Below are 14,870 nucleotides of genomic sequence, written 5' to 3' on the forward strand. Positions count from 1 at the left end.
GTAAAATGCCTCTCATAATCGCTGGACTATGATTTTATGATTACAGGGTGTTGTGAACACTAATCGCCTATTCTCATTTTCTTGAGTATATGACTTGAACATTTGTAGGAAATTATTTCCTAGCAATATGTCAGCTCCTACATCATGAAAATAAATCGGCGGTGTTTTTACCTTATATCAAGGCGTTTGTCCATCACTTCCAATTACGATTTCGGTGATCTTAATCCCTTTACATAAGATTAAGATTCTTCTAGAGAAATCTCTCCCAGCAATCTTTGATAGTTCTTCTTCTAAATCATTTGGAAAAAATTCTCTTTTTGCGGAACAGATTCCAGCGCCTGAATCAATATATGCAGCAAAATATTCTGCCTTATATGGTTCGTATAACATTCCTACTAGAATGTATATCGAGAAAGGATTTGTGGTTATTGGATCTTCCACATCCTATCTTCCGCCATAAATTACATTCCATATTCTAGACGTTTCCAAGGTTTATGTTCCTCGAGAAATGCTAGTCCAAGAACCAATCTACCTGGTTCTTTTCTTGGAATTCCTTTTATATGAACTTCCAATTTTCCGATATTGTCATTACTTGGTAAGTTCCTATCATAGGTTGTTCTAAATAGTATATGGTATTACAAGAGAATTGATTCATTTGTTTCGTAATATCAAATATTATTTCTACTTCCTTCCACCCTTCTAGGAATCTTATCTTTCCTATTGTGAAAAAGTTTTTGGGCTCCGGTTGGGTTTCTTGGACAAATTTTTTTCCTTACCTGTAACTTGATCGAGCAAAACTTGCACTGTAAAATCCTTAATAAAAATATGATTTTGTATGCTCAAAAATTAATCGCAAATGCACGATGTCAAGTAATAGTATAATGTACGTGAGTACGAGTATCTTTTCACTGAAGACTGTATTTGACAATTATTATTTTCAGTTATTAAATCTTTAGCAACGAAAATTGGTTGATTGATTATTACTACTATGATCAAATAAATATGCAAATAAAATTATTCAATGATTGATTAATTAAATCTAATATCTAAAATGGTTGATTAAGAATTCAATGAGAAATGTTGGGAATATCGGTTCACCTACCCCTCGTTTAATTAACTCGTTCGATAATGATTATATGTTTCCGACATGATTTCCTATTCAATTGAACACTCTCTCTCGAGCTATGCCAAATAGGGATGGCAATGGGCCGGGGCGGGAGCGGGTTTGCCATTACCATCCCCATCCCCGAATTCCATCCCCACCCTCATACCCGCCCTGATCCCTGCTTTTCCGGGTTCGGGGAATCCCCAAACCCGAAACTTCGGGGATCAAATTCCCGTCCCCATCCCCGTTTCAAAACTATTTTTATATGGTAAGACGACGACAAATTCGGAGATTTTCTCAAACCAAAAGTTATTATTATCTATTATTATTAGAGACAATATTCATATTAATATCAATATCAATATTAATAATAATAAGATTATTAATATTTTAAAAAATAATATGATTATTATTTTATTAATATTAATAATACTATTATTTTATTATTGATATTATTTTCGGGGCGGGTTCGGGGATTTCGGGGATGAAGATATTAATCCCATACCCGCCCCGAATTACATTGGGGATTTAAAAAAATCCCCGAAACCGAACCCAAACTCGAAAAAATCGGGGATCCCCATTCCCGTTTCGGTTTTTCCCCGCGGGGCCCCAAACCCGTGGGGAAAATTGTCATCCGTAATGCCAAACTAATTCTACTCAATGAAGTAATTAAATGTCTTTAATTATTCATCAAGAGTGAATAACATGTAGATCTATGAAATCCCCTAGTTTTCGCCCTACCGGACTATGACTATCGGCGTGTATCCAATTTCATATGTCTATGTAAATTGTAGTGTTACGGATTATACCACTCGTTCCTATCACAAATTATTCTCTCGAACTCACTCGCAATATAAAATTGTTATTAACGCTTTAACAACACGATAAAACAATAGTATAATCCAGAATAAATCAGAAATCGATATGTGAATTAATTTAAATCAAAGTTCGGGGTAGGATCCCCTTAAATCCCAACAAGTAATTACGTTTAGCTACTCAAATTCATAATGGACATAAACACAAAAATGTTTAAAAGGTAAAAATATATTAGAAATACTAGATTTGACAAAAATTGCGAGGAAAGACGCCCGGAAATCTTCGAATCTTCAACTCCAAGCGCAAAATTATCTCCAAAGCTTGCGGCGGCTCTCCAATGAAGTCTGAATGAATGAAAAATGTCCCAAGATCCTTTTCATATCATCCACATCCCAAGAGTAAGGTAAGGAATCAGCAAAGATTTTTTTCCAAAAATAGGTGGCGCTCGGGCGGTAGAACATTACCGCTCGAGCGCCACACTTTTTGTAAATTGTTTGGGGAATGCAGCAGTCGCGCTCGGGCGGTAGAAAATTACCGCCCGAGCGCTGAGTCTTCTGTAAGTTTTCTTCTCGGATATCATTTCTCGTGCCCGGGCGGTAGAGTATTATCGTCCGAGCGCCATCCTCTATGGAGATTTGCTGCTCGGATCACCTCCCGCGCTCGAGTGGGTATTTGACAGATCTGTCTGCTAGTTGCAAGGACATCCTTGTTGGCTTAGGTTCTCCTAATCCGAGTTTCCTGAATACAGATAACGGCATAAAATTTATACTTGCTCCAAGATCACACAAGGCTTTACAAACAACAATATAACCAATCACGCAAGGAATAGAAAAACTCCCTGGGTCTTTTAGTTTCGGTGGTATCTTGTTTTGTTCTAATGCAGAGCTTCTCAGTCAAGTTTACCGTCATGTGATCCTCCAACTTCCGCTTGTTAGATAAAATGTCTTTCAGGAATTTAGCATAGCTCGGCATTTGCATCAGAGCATCAGCAAAAGGAATATTAATGTGCAATTGTTTGAATATCTCTAAGAACTTACCGAATTGCACATCCAATTTCGTCTTTTTTAAAGCTGGAGGGAAAGGTGGGGGAATTGCAATTGTAGATTGTGCAGCGGGTGCGGGTGTAGATTTAGAAGATTTACATGTAGATGTGTCAACCGCTCCCTCTCGTTGATCTTCTTTTTCAAGCGCTTTTCTGCTCCTCAACAATATGGCTTTCACTTGCTCTTTCGGGTTGGTTTCCGTGTTGCTTGGCAAGGTGCTTGGTTCTCTGCTCGTGATCATTTTAGCCAACTGACCTATCTGATTCTCCAAGCTCTTTATTGATGCATCCTGGTTTTGCAGTCTAGTCTCGGTGGCTGAAATGAACTTAGACATCATTTGCTCCAAATTAGATTTCTCATCTCGAGGCTCATGTCGATACATCGGTTGCTTACTGTACTGCTGTCCTCCTTGTGGTCGAGTGTGACTGCCTTGACCACCCCATGAGAAGTTTGGGTGTTGTCTCCATCCAAGATTGTATGTATTTGAATAAGGATCATTCCTCCGACGTTTTGAAACCCCACTTGATTCACCGGTGCCTCCTCGTTCACATAGAAAGGACCACTGTCTTGAAGTCCTTAACATAGTGCTCTCCTCCGAATTTTTCACAAAATATCTCTTGCAGGCACATTGTTGTCCCGTTTACGTTCACGTTGTCTATTTTCCTGTTAAGCGCTTCTAATTGTGCAGTGACAGCTGAAAAATCAGTTACCTGATGTACTCCTGCATTCCTTCGCTGAGTGTTCCTCTCAGATTGAGGGTGATAGCTGCTAACAGCCATCTCCTCCAGTAACTCGTCCTCGGCCGTTTTCCTCAACAGATTTCCACTGGCCGCAGCATCTATCATGGTACGGGTAGAGGAAAGTAACCCATAGTAAAAAGTCTGGACAACTAACCTGTGAAGACCCTAAAACTGCTAGCTTGAAAATTTGCGGAAAATTAAAAATTTTCTTTTTTAAAATAACTGAAATTGCCTCGTTCATGATTAAACTTATAAACAAAGTCAAAGTTTAAAATATCGCAGCGGAAGAAAATAAAGTTGCCAAAAATCACAATTTAAAAATATCCAACGACTGATAAAAATATTGTTTGAGAAATAAAATAGCAACTGCTGCACTGAGGCCCTCGGGTGCCACTACTGCCGACCCAAGCTAGCTCACTGGTCTCCGCCCTCGGCCCTGACCTCATCAGTACCTACAACAATCAAGTCTAGTGAGCCTAAAGACTCGGCATGCATATATCGCAGGTAACGAATAAAATCTGAAGTAAAATATGCATGGGGTAAAATATCATGTCGTGAGGCATACTGAAAATGATCTGTAATCATGCTGAAATTAAACTGATCTGGGCAATTATAATACGTGCATAACTGAACTGATAATCATAGTAAAAATATTTGCTCCTTGGAGCCTGTACTGAAATAACTGGTAAAATTTTCTGTTGAGATTATGTTTTACGCCTGTGGCCACTGCACTAAGCTGAACTGATCGGTAACTGACTACCGGAGAGCCTGGAACTGAGCTGGCGGTCACTGAAGGCCCGATGGTACCATCCTGAACTGATCGGTCACTGGCGACCGGGTGGTACCAACCTGAACTGAGCGGTCACTGGCGACCGTATAAATAATGCTCCCACATAGTGAATGCACCACAAGCCATATCGCATAAATCTCAAAAATAATCATTTTCGTTTTCATGCACGTAATATAATTAAATGGCATAATTAAATATGAACAATTTCGATCTTCTTGCATTAAAATCATGTACTTGCTATATTTAAAAATACCTATATGACTTGATTGAAGAGTGAAAGAAGATATAAAATGCCTTGGTTTGTTTTGACTGAAACCAAACAAAATAATGACGCGGCTCGGCGGAGACGGAGTGCTCTTCACTACTTCACTTAATTCCTTTAAATTAAACATGCGCCATAATTATTATAATAGCGAAAAAAATCGTAAACGTGATGCATGAACATTTAAAAATATTATGATTTGTGCTTGGGGCGCTGCTATGACTAAAATCTCATCCCGGTTGCAAAATGACCATTTTGCCCCTATAACCCAAAATTACCGTTTTACCCTTGGACCTCTAAAATTGATCCGGAGCTTACCAAAACCCTTAAAATGTCCCAAAACATAATTAAATATTTCCTAGACGTAATTTCGAGCCTAAAACAAAATTTAATCGATTCATTTTAAAAACTTGGACCGATGTCTCGATTTTAATCCGATTCGACTCAAAGCTTACCCAAATTTTTCCCAACTTTTTACCATACCTTAAAAACACTATAATGTTCCCAAAACCATGTCAATAACATCCTACACACGGTTTAAAGGTTCCAGAACTCCCTAACTCTCGGCCCACCTCGTTTGCACTCTATTTCATCATCTTCTCCAAAAAAAACCAAAAAACTCACGTCCTTAGCCTACCCCGACTGCACCAACCCTGAACCAGCCTATCATGGAACTAGACCAGACCCTAGAGAACGCCCTGAAACCACGCCACTGCCCCCATGCAGCCTGTCCGCGGAAACCGAACGCAAGAACCCCAAGCCACCCCCATCGGGCCCTCTAAATGAGAATCCTCTAATCTGCCCTTCGCTTGCTGCAACCCACGACCACACTAAACCCCGATCCAAACTTTTGACACTACCAGAAGCCCCTAGACACACCAGGACCGCAGCCCCTTGCATCAAGTTCAGAAAATCGTGAGTCACACATAGAAACGAGACATACAAGCGAAAAGAGAAAAGTTCTATCATGGAGGCGTTTAAATCGAAACGTTTTATGCATGACCGACAACAACAGTAAGGTACACGGTTATGATGCAGAAAAGAGAGAAAAGAAATGGTGCAAAACGTGCCTCAAATGATGTACCCACCTACGAGGGGCCGAGATGAAGGCCGTAGAAACTTCTTTGCAAGAACAAGTGGGAAAGCTAATGGGGTCTCTAGCTATAGTTGCTAAAAGCGAGGGGTTCTTCAGCTGAAGGGAGGTGTCGGCTGAGAGAGGCAATTAGGTTTAGGTTTAATGATGTTTAGCCAATATATATATAGCTAACAATCCACTAATGGGCCTTAAATTAACAATTAAAGTTTTATAAAGATAATTAAGCCCAATAAGCTTAGAATAGGCCCATTAAATCCGAACACGCTCCCGAAAAATATATCGAGTTGAAAATGTTTTGAAAATAATAGCCGAACCAATAAAAAGTCCCCCGATTCGATAAAATTTGCGTAGCGTTAAAAATAAAGTCCTGCGGGTAAAAATGCCCAAAAAATTCTCCTTTTTGAAAAATACAGTTAAAAATGCTTTAACTTAATTTACAAAAACAAATCATGTAATAAAGTAATTTAATTTTCTGAAAATTCTCCGGTCTCTGATCCTCGCTCGAACGTGAAATGCAACTTAAAATTCTAATGCACGAACTTTTAAAGTGTAATGAAATGAACATGCTATAATACCACTTTTAATTTATCTAAATACTCCATCTCCGGTCCGGCCTCACTTATTTAACTGAAAAGGTAACAATTACTACTGCGTAAAATAAATAAATTTAAAGAAACGCAATTTAATACTCATGCAATGAAAAAAAATCATTTTAATTTAAATCCTAGGAATTATGCATGGTTTATACGTAGTCTAAGTTACAGGTTCTACATAACCCAAGAGGTAACTCATGGTGTAGGCATCTTTGTAATAAATCTTTGTAGCATCCCATAGAGTGACTGCTGCTCAAATTGAGAGAAGGTGGTTATGTTCGCTCGCAGCTTCATGGTTTTTGATGGAGGAATGTATTTCAAGAGGAATGCCTTGGCCATATCTTCCCAAGTTGTGATTGAACCTACAGGCAAACAATTCAAGCAAGATTTAGCTTTATCACGCAAAGAGAACGGAAATAAACGTAGTCTAACAGCATCATCTGAAACTCCATTAAATTTACAAGTATCGCAAATTTCTAAGAAGTCGGCGATGTGAGTGTTCGGATCATCTAGCGCATTCCCCCAAAATTGGACGTGTTTTGGATCATTTGAATTATGGCTAGCTTGATCTCAAACTGGTTTGCCCTGACGGTTGGTCGCACTATGCTTGGACGTGCTCCATCAAGCAATGGTTGCGCATACTCAAGCATGGGTATGTGCCTTGGCTCTTCGACCCTCAGATCTTCGTGATACTCCTCCTCACGCTCGTTCCTGTTCATTATGTCTTTAAGCCTCTGCTGTTGTCGTCTCCTGCGTAAGGTTCTTTCAATCTCGGGATCGAATATCTCTAGTTCAGACTCTAGATACCTTGGCATGCACAAGAGAGATACCTGTGAAGAAATCAAAGGTGTCAAACAAAGTAAAATAGAGAATGCTAAAGTAAATAATTGAAAATAAAATTGTAGATTAACAGTCCCCGGCAACGGCGCCATAATAAAAATATGATTTTGTATGCTCAAAAATTAATCGCAAGTGCACGATGTCAAGTAATAGTATAATGTACGTGAGTGCGAGTATCGTTTCACTGAAGACTGTATTTGACCATTATTATTTTCAGTTCTTAAATCTTTAGCAACGAAAATTGGTTGATTGATTATTACTACTATGATCAAATAAATATGCAAATAAAATTATTCAAGGATTGATTAATGAAATCTAATATCTAAAATAGTTGATTAAAAATTCAATGAGAAATGAATTTGTTGGGAATATCGGTTCACCTACCCCTCGTTAATATATTAATTCGTTCGATAATGATTATATGCTTCCGGCATGATTTACTTTTCAATTGAACACACTCTCTCGAGCTATGCCAAACTAATTCTACTCAATGAAGTAATTAAATGTCTTTAATTATTTATCAAGAGTGAATCGCATGTCGATCTATGAAATCTCCTAGTTTCCGCCCTACCGGACGATGACTATCGGCGCGTATACAATTTCATATGTCTATGTAAATTGTAGATCCACGGATCATACCATTCGTTACTATCACAAGTTATTCTCTCGAACTCACTCGCAATATAAAATTGTTATTAAAGTTAGCTACGCTTTAACAACACGATAAAACAATAGTATAATCAAGAATAAATCAGAAATGATATGTGAATTAATTTAAATCAAAGTTCGGTGTTGGATCCCCTTAAATCCCAACAAATAATTACGTTTAGCTACTTGAATTCATAATAGACATAAACACAACAATGTTTAAAAGATAAAACTATATTAGAAATACTAGATTTGACGAAAATTGCGAGGAACGAAGCCCGGAAATCTTCGAATCTTCAACTCCAAGTGCAAAATTCTCTCCAAAGCTTGCGGCGGCTCTCCAATGAAGTTAAAAAAATTTTAATGAGTTTTTCATATATTTTTTTTTGGAAGTAAAAGATATTAATGTAATTTTTCATAGTTGGAAAAAGTATTAGTTAAAAATGATTATTTATTAAACATTTTATTTGTGAAAATCATCAAATTTTAAAGGCTAAATTAGGTAAGTATGGACGAGTTTTACGAGTTAGTGCGAACCATAGAAAACAAACAAACATGAAATTGATAAGATTATCAGTATAATCATAAGTTTATCATAGGAAGTAAACATAACCTTAAAAAAGGATGAAATCAAAACAAGGATTCATTTACAATAATAGAGTACAATGAATAAATTAGAACCAAGTTCTCATCAGGGGCATAATTAGTATTTTATATGTAGATGGGATGAACTAGATATAAATTATAAAATTTTATATTAATAAAATTCATCCTCAAAATTTGATGTATCAAGATAATAATGAATATCACATATCATAACATGGATATAATATTTTTACTAAGTGCACGAAAAAATAAGTAGAAAATAAGAAATATACATTACATTTTTCAATCAAATAATTTCACTTATACTATATTTTATTCAAAAGTCTTCTTATGTAACTTAAAAATATCATTTAATATGTGCAATTTTTATTTTATTGAGGATATTATGTAAATTTTATTACATTTTGTACATATGTTGAAATGCTTTGATTTAGGTATTTTGTACGTGGGAAATTGGATTTATCTTAGTGCTCTGATTTGTGTGTGTATAAAAAGGGGTTTTTTGTGATAATAATGTTTGAAAAAAAGACGTATTTATACTAGTTAGTGGTAATTGCAAACCAGCTTGTGATCTATTTTAATTTAGACGCAGTTTATTGAGATATTTGTTATTCTATTTCTTGATTCTCTATTTTCTCCATAGCTTGATAATTTGCTGGAAGATGCACCAACGACCTTCATTATGCAACATTCAGCTAGGATTTCTGGCATTAGGAAAAGGGTCAGAGCTTTAAATTCTGTTTTAAAGTTTATACAACAACGGATGGACAATATGTATCGAATTATATCAGCTGGATTCATGTGTAGTGCGATTCTATTTCTTTCTTATTCCTACTATCGTTTTTAATTTTGTCCATTTAATCAAGTGGATTGGTTGAAAGTCGGTTGGTGGTTAGCAGCAACACCAACTATTAAAAGATGTGCAAATGAATAGAACCAACTTGATGAACCGGTTATTTGAATTCAAAATTTTCAGTAAAGGTGAGTTTGAATTTGAAATTATTTCAAGCCAAAATTATTTGTTTGTTACATGGTAAATGCTAACCATGACTGCCGTAAAGCTAGAACCAAAAAATTCTAACTTGAGCGAGCATGAGATCAATCTAGTTTATTTTTTTTAGCTTCGGATGTCTCTACTAAAGTAAAACATGGTATCAGAGCCCAGGAATGAACATCTGGAGCGTGGAGTTTATATATATTGTTGTAAACTACACGGTCCAGATGTTCATTCCTGGGCGTGAGAGGGGTGTGTTAAATGTCTCATATCGGTTAGATAATTAACCTTTGAGTGGTATATATGGAATTGGACAATCTCCCCCCTTGAGCTAGCTTTTGGGGTTGAGTTAGGTCCAAGTTCTAATCTTAACAAACTCGCCGAGTTATAATACTTGGCTACTGTTTTATTTCAGTTTTGCATATTGCCAACTAGTGAAAGTGTAATAAATAATCGGATTATTTTTTGTCTCAGTGAGGTGGGTGACGAGAGGGATGAGTGAGGGCGGGGAAAGGGGAGGTGATGGTGGTGGTGTGGATTTAGAATGAAAAATTATTCTAATGCTAATTAATTGCACGGCATATGGAGTACAAATCTTGAAATACTGGTTGTTGTTTATGAACTAAAGTCTGGATATTTTCATGCAGAGTTGCGGGACATTGCATTAATCATGGCTACATAAAGTTGCCTTGGAGTTTTTGGTTGACTGCGAAAATGGTGGTGTTTGATGTGGTGAAATGTATTTTTTGTCTTTGATTGCATAATTCACTTGCATTTCTGCATTCTTCTTTTGTGCTTTATAATGATTGATGATTAAGAACTGTATATTTCCTTTCCATTATCTTGTTCCCCTGGTTATTTCAGATACCTGATGAAATTGTTCCTAAAAGCACTAGGTTATGATGTGAAATTTTTCCTTGTGATATAAAATTTAAAATGTCCAGAAATTGTTTGTTTTAAGATGTGCCCAGATTCTAGATTAATAGGTTACTTTTATTAATGCTTTCTTTTGCGAACCCATAAGTAAAACATACCATCAAAATCTGATTGCCTTTTTCTTTAAGAAGAACCACTGGAGCTACCCTCCTAAAATCTACTCTCCCATACCTCTGATTCTATTGTTTTTCTTTGTTTTGTATTACACATTGTCAAAAAAATCTTTTGAGCTTGTCCAAAGTTTCTTAAGAACTATGTTATATGTCTTGTATTCGAAGAATGGTATCACAAAACAGTGGACAACAATAACAACAATAACATGACATCTTCAGTTGCCTTTTCTATTTGATCCACAACTAATAAATTTCTGCATTTCAGAAAATACTACGCATCAAATAATTCAGAAGACAAGAATGTGACATTAAGAGTCGAATTGGTCATGCCGCTCATGAAGTTGACTTCTTGCAACCTCGTTTCGTTTTTTTGTTTATCGAGTAAAATTTTTTGTTAGAGCATTCATGCTTAAACTCAATGCTATTGTGGATTGGAAGCATTGTAAGAGGAATTCATTTGTGTGATTTTCATAAAGGTCTATTTTTGTAGAATTTAGAGTCTTTGTTGAGATGAGCTTATGCGTGTTAAGTGTATATTCTTTTACCAGAATCAACTCGAAACCGGACTGTGCTCAATGGTCCTAACTAGGCATGTTACCGGATTGGATTAAACCGGTTCCAAATTACAATGCAATGGAACAAGAGCTATCATATGGTATGTTGGGTTGAGCCGATTCCAAATTTATTAAATTGAGATGTGATCTAATGCAAAACCAAAACAAAATTGGAACCAGATTATAATCATTTTTTTATTTACATGTATTATATACCAAAGAATATATTTAGTAAATAAAGAACATAAAAATTAATTATCAAGTTTAGAAGTATAACTTATACTTGTTAATTAAAGTTGTATTTGGATTTGATGAATTTGATTTAAAAGAGTATTTAAATGATTAATTTTTTTTAGTGAATTTGAAATTCATCATAATGAATGAAACAAAAAATAATAAGTTGGGGATTTCAAATCCGTTAAAAATAGATTTGCTAAAATAGATTAGTGAATTTGTTATTATATTTTTGAAATAATTATGTTTAAATCATAAATCCTAATACGAACAAAAAGTTTACTTTTGGATGTATAAGCAATTGGAGATAACAAGAAAATAATTTTGGAAAAGGTTTTTAGGATAATAAAATGATGAACTTAAAATAATAATTTAAGATAAAGATTCCCAAATTTAGGAATCATCGGGTTCTTCTCCTAAATCCTACCACGGTTCTCTCATGACAATAAATCGAAACGACAACAATATATCCCAAGCAGAAATCATTTTCCAGTTTTGATTTCAAGCTAGAATTGGAATCGAGAAATTACACTTCAGTTTGGAATCCTAAAAATAAAAACTGGAACTGTAATCAGATCTATAATTAGGATTAAATTTTGTAGTGCACATAAAAAATTAGGAAAAATTATATTTATGGTCCTACAATTTTGTTTCAATTGTGATTATGATCATCTATATTATCAAATTTCAATTTTACTCTTGCGTTTTATTATTATTTTTGGTCATGTAATTTAGCCTTTTTGCCATTTTGATATTCTATGTAATTAAATTTCAGTTTTGGTCATGTATTTTATATTTTTGACAATTTCAATTATTTTCCTCGATAGTGTTGATGTGACACAATACTCAGTACTGCATTGGTGTTTAACTAATTTATCTCATTCATTTATATGGTTTAATTAATTATTTTTTTAATAAGTTTAAATAATTAATTTTAATCCCCATTTTATAACTAATAAGAATTCTGATTATAAATGTATCAAATTATCTACATAATTGAAACCTGTAAATAGGAGTGTTCAGCTGTAAATAAAGTAGTTCCTACTCATTCCCAATTTTCTATTCTCTATCGTTAATTCAAAATTTATAATGGTCTCACTCATAAACATCAACACTTCAGTCACCTAACAAGGCCAAAATTGTGAAAATTATTTTATATTATTCCCCATTAAATTATCAACTTGTAACCCCAATGTTCACATTTCCAAACAACTTATGATATATCATATCGGATGGTCTTAAAAAGTTTCATACAACTTAAAACTTTTCTAGAGTTATGTATCATTGATGACCGAAAAAAGAGATTCATCTTACAAAATACTACCCGTGAGACCGTCTCACACACGTTTTTGCATAGAAAAAGATATGCAAAATACGTGTTTAATTATGAATATTGATATTTGACTTAAAAAATAATAAATTATGAATATTAAGTAATTAATCAAGATTCTGAAGTATCTCACAAGATTCATTCAAAAAAATGTTGGTTAGATAATAATCTACAGAATATACACCCGGCCACCTCCAACGACCTCGAAATACAATTGATTAGTATCGTCTGAGGTGATATGCTCGATCGCGGGTACGACGGAAGATGAGGAAGACTGTAAGGCATGCAGCATCGATGAACATGAAAATTATGAGAAATGCCATGATTAGTCAGATTTCTGTGAGGCTAGCTCGAGTTACCATGATGGGAATTAAGTTTGAGATTTGAGGGATGCATGATACATGTTTGTTGAAATAATTAAGAAAAGAAAAAGTGTTAAAATCATGATTCTTGAAATGTCTTAGGTTACTGTGCAGTGCCACTTTTACTTGTTAATTGTCTCAGTATTGTTTGCTATGGGCCTTTTGATGATATTATTCTTGAAATAATAAACAATGTTTAGATATGAACATCAGAAACTGAGCTTTGTTTATATTTATTGGCAGACGTGTGATGAGTATTCTGACCCGCAGAATTGTGAATGTGGTGGAACGAGAACACGTTTTATTATTGAGTCATGAGAATTGACAAATGATTATGCGAAACTAGCCTTAAATTTCTACAATCAGAAAACAGTTGGAGACAAAATATCTAATGTTCTTGACAGTCTTGATTATTTAATACGCGTAATAATTTAATGTTGGTTAATAACAAACTACTTCGAACAACAAAACTAGGATATATGACGGACTCATCGGATGTAAAAATATTTATTACCTATTTTAGCATGAAATAAATGAGAAATGCTTTGTTAATTGGTCTCACAAACGACACCGCATGACTATAGCCTGCAAAGTTTACTGCAATTGATAAGTTTTTCAAACCATCAAATTAATATATAGTGACAACAATTAAAATATTCTAGTTCTAGTGGCTATGAAAGATATGTTCGGAAACACATGACATAAAATAATATTGCCAAAGTACATTCGTCGATTTAGAATATACAATCATATAAGACATAGAACAAATTAATCGGCAACAATAACCAAGTAACTTGAAACAACCTTCAACCTACATCCCATTGCTAAATATTGACAACTAAAAACTCCATGCATGTAGTAAATGATAGAAAAATAGAGTTCATACTTCATACAGAAACCATCTGTAACTTTGATAATGTATATTCAATGAGACATGAGTTTGCAAATACAAAAAACTAATTTTTTTTCTTTGATATTAACATTTTTAAATAAAATAGGGACTTTTCATCGTTAGGACCCAATTCTACTCCAAAGTAAGAATATCGCATTTCATGAATGGTCTAAATCCGCAAAACTAAGAATTAAGGACTGCTAGCTATTAATAGTCTAGCCTTAAAATCACAGCTAAAATGTATGCCAACAAGGATTAGACAATATAAATACAACTATTCATAGATTATACCTAAGAAAAACAAAATTGTTATTTCTATATTTAATCTCCAGATCAGTAATAAATTTCTTGTCTCAAGACCAAACCTTTAACCAGATCAACAGTTGTCAATAGCGCTTGTAGCACTCGCTATAGCGTGTAGCGAGGCGTAGCGCTGCCTAGTCGCTACAGGGGGCTACGCACAAGCCACTTGCAAATAGCGAGTGCTATCGTCGCTTTCCTCGCTATTTTGGTATTGTTGTAGCAATGAAATAGCGCTCTATGTTGAAGAAAGCTTTGGCCACTTTTTTCACCCAATTTTCGGCCCATTTTATACACCCAATTTTAGGCCCATGTTGCTCAATTATTTAGGTCCATGTTGCTCAAATGTTTAGGCCCATTCTGCACAACCCTACAGATAGTTTATACATCACGTCTCTTCTCCACTTCTCCAAGCATCAACAACACGCCCAAGAAAGCTTGCCTTGCACAGCCGACCACCGGACATCCGCCGGACTTCTGGACACTGCTTTGCATCGCTGCACTTCGGTAATATTCAGCTCTTTTTATTTTCCTTCTGATTTTTGATTTTTTTGGACACCTTGTTGAGAAGAACAATCTCTATAACATATTAATTCTATTTGCTTATAGGTCGATT

Source organism: Primulina eburnea, chromosome 12 (genome assembly GCF_022965805.1).
Source record: "Primulina eburnea isolate SZY01 chromosome 12, ASM2296580v1, whole genome shotgun sequence".
NCBI lineage: Eukaryota > Viridiplantae > Streptophyta > Magnoliopsida > Lamiales > Gesneriaceae > Primulina > Primulina eburnea.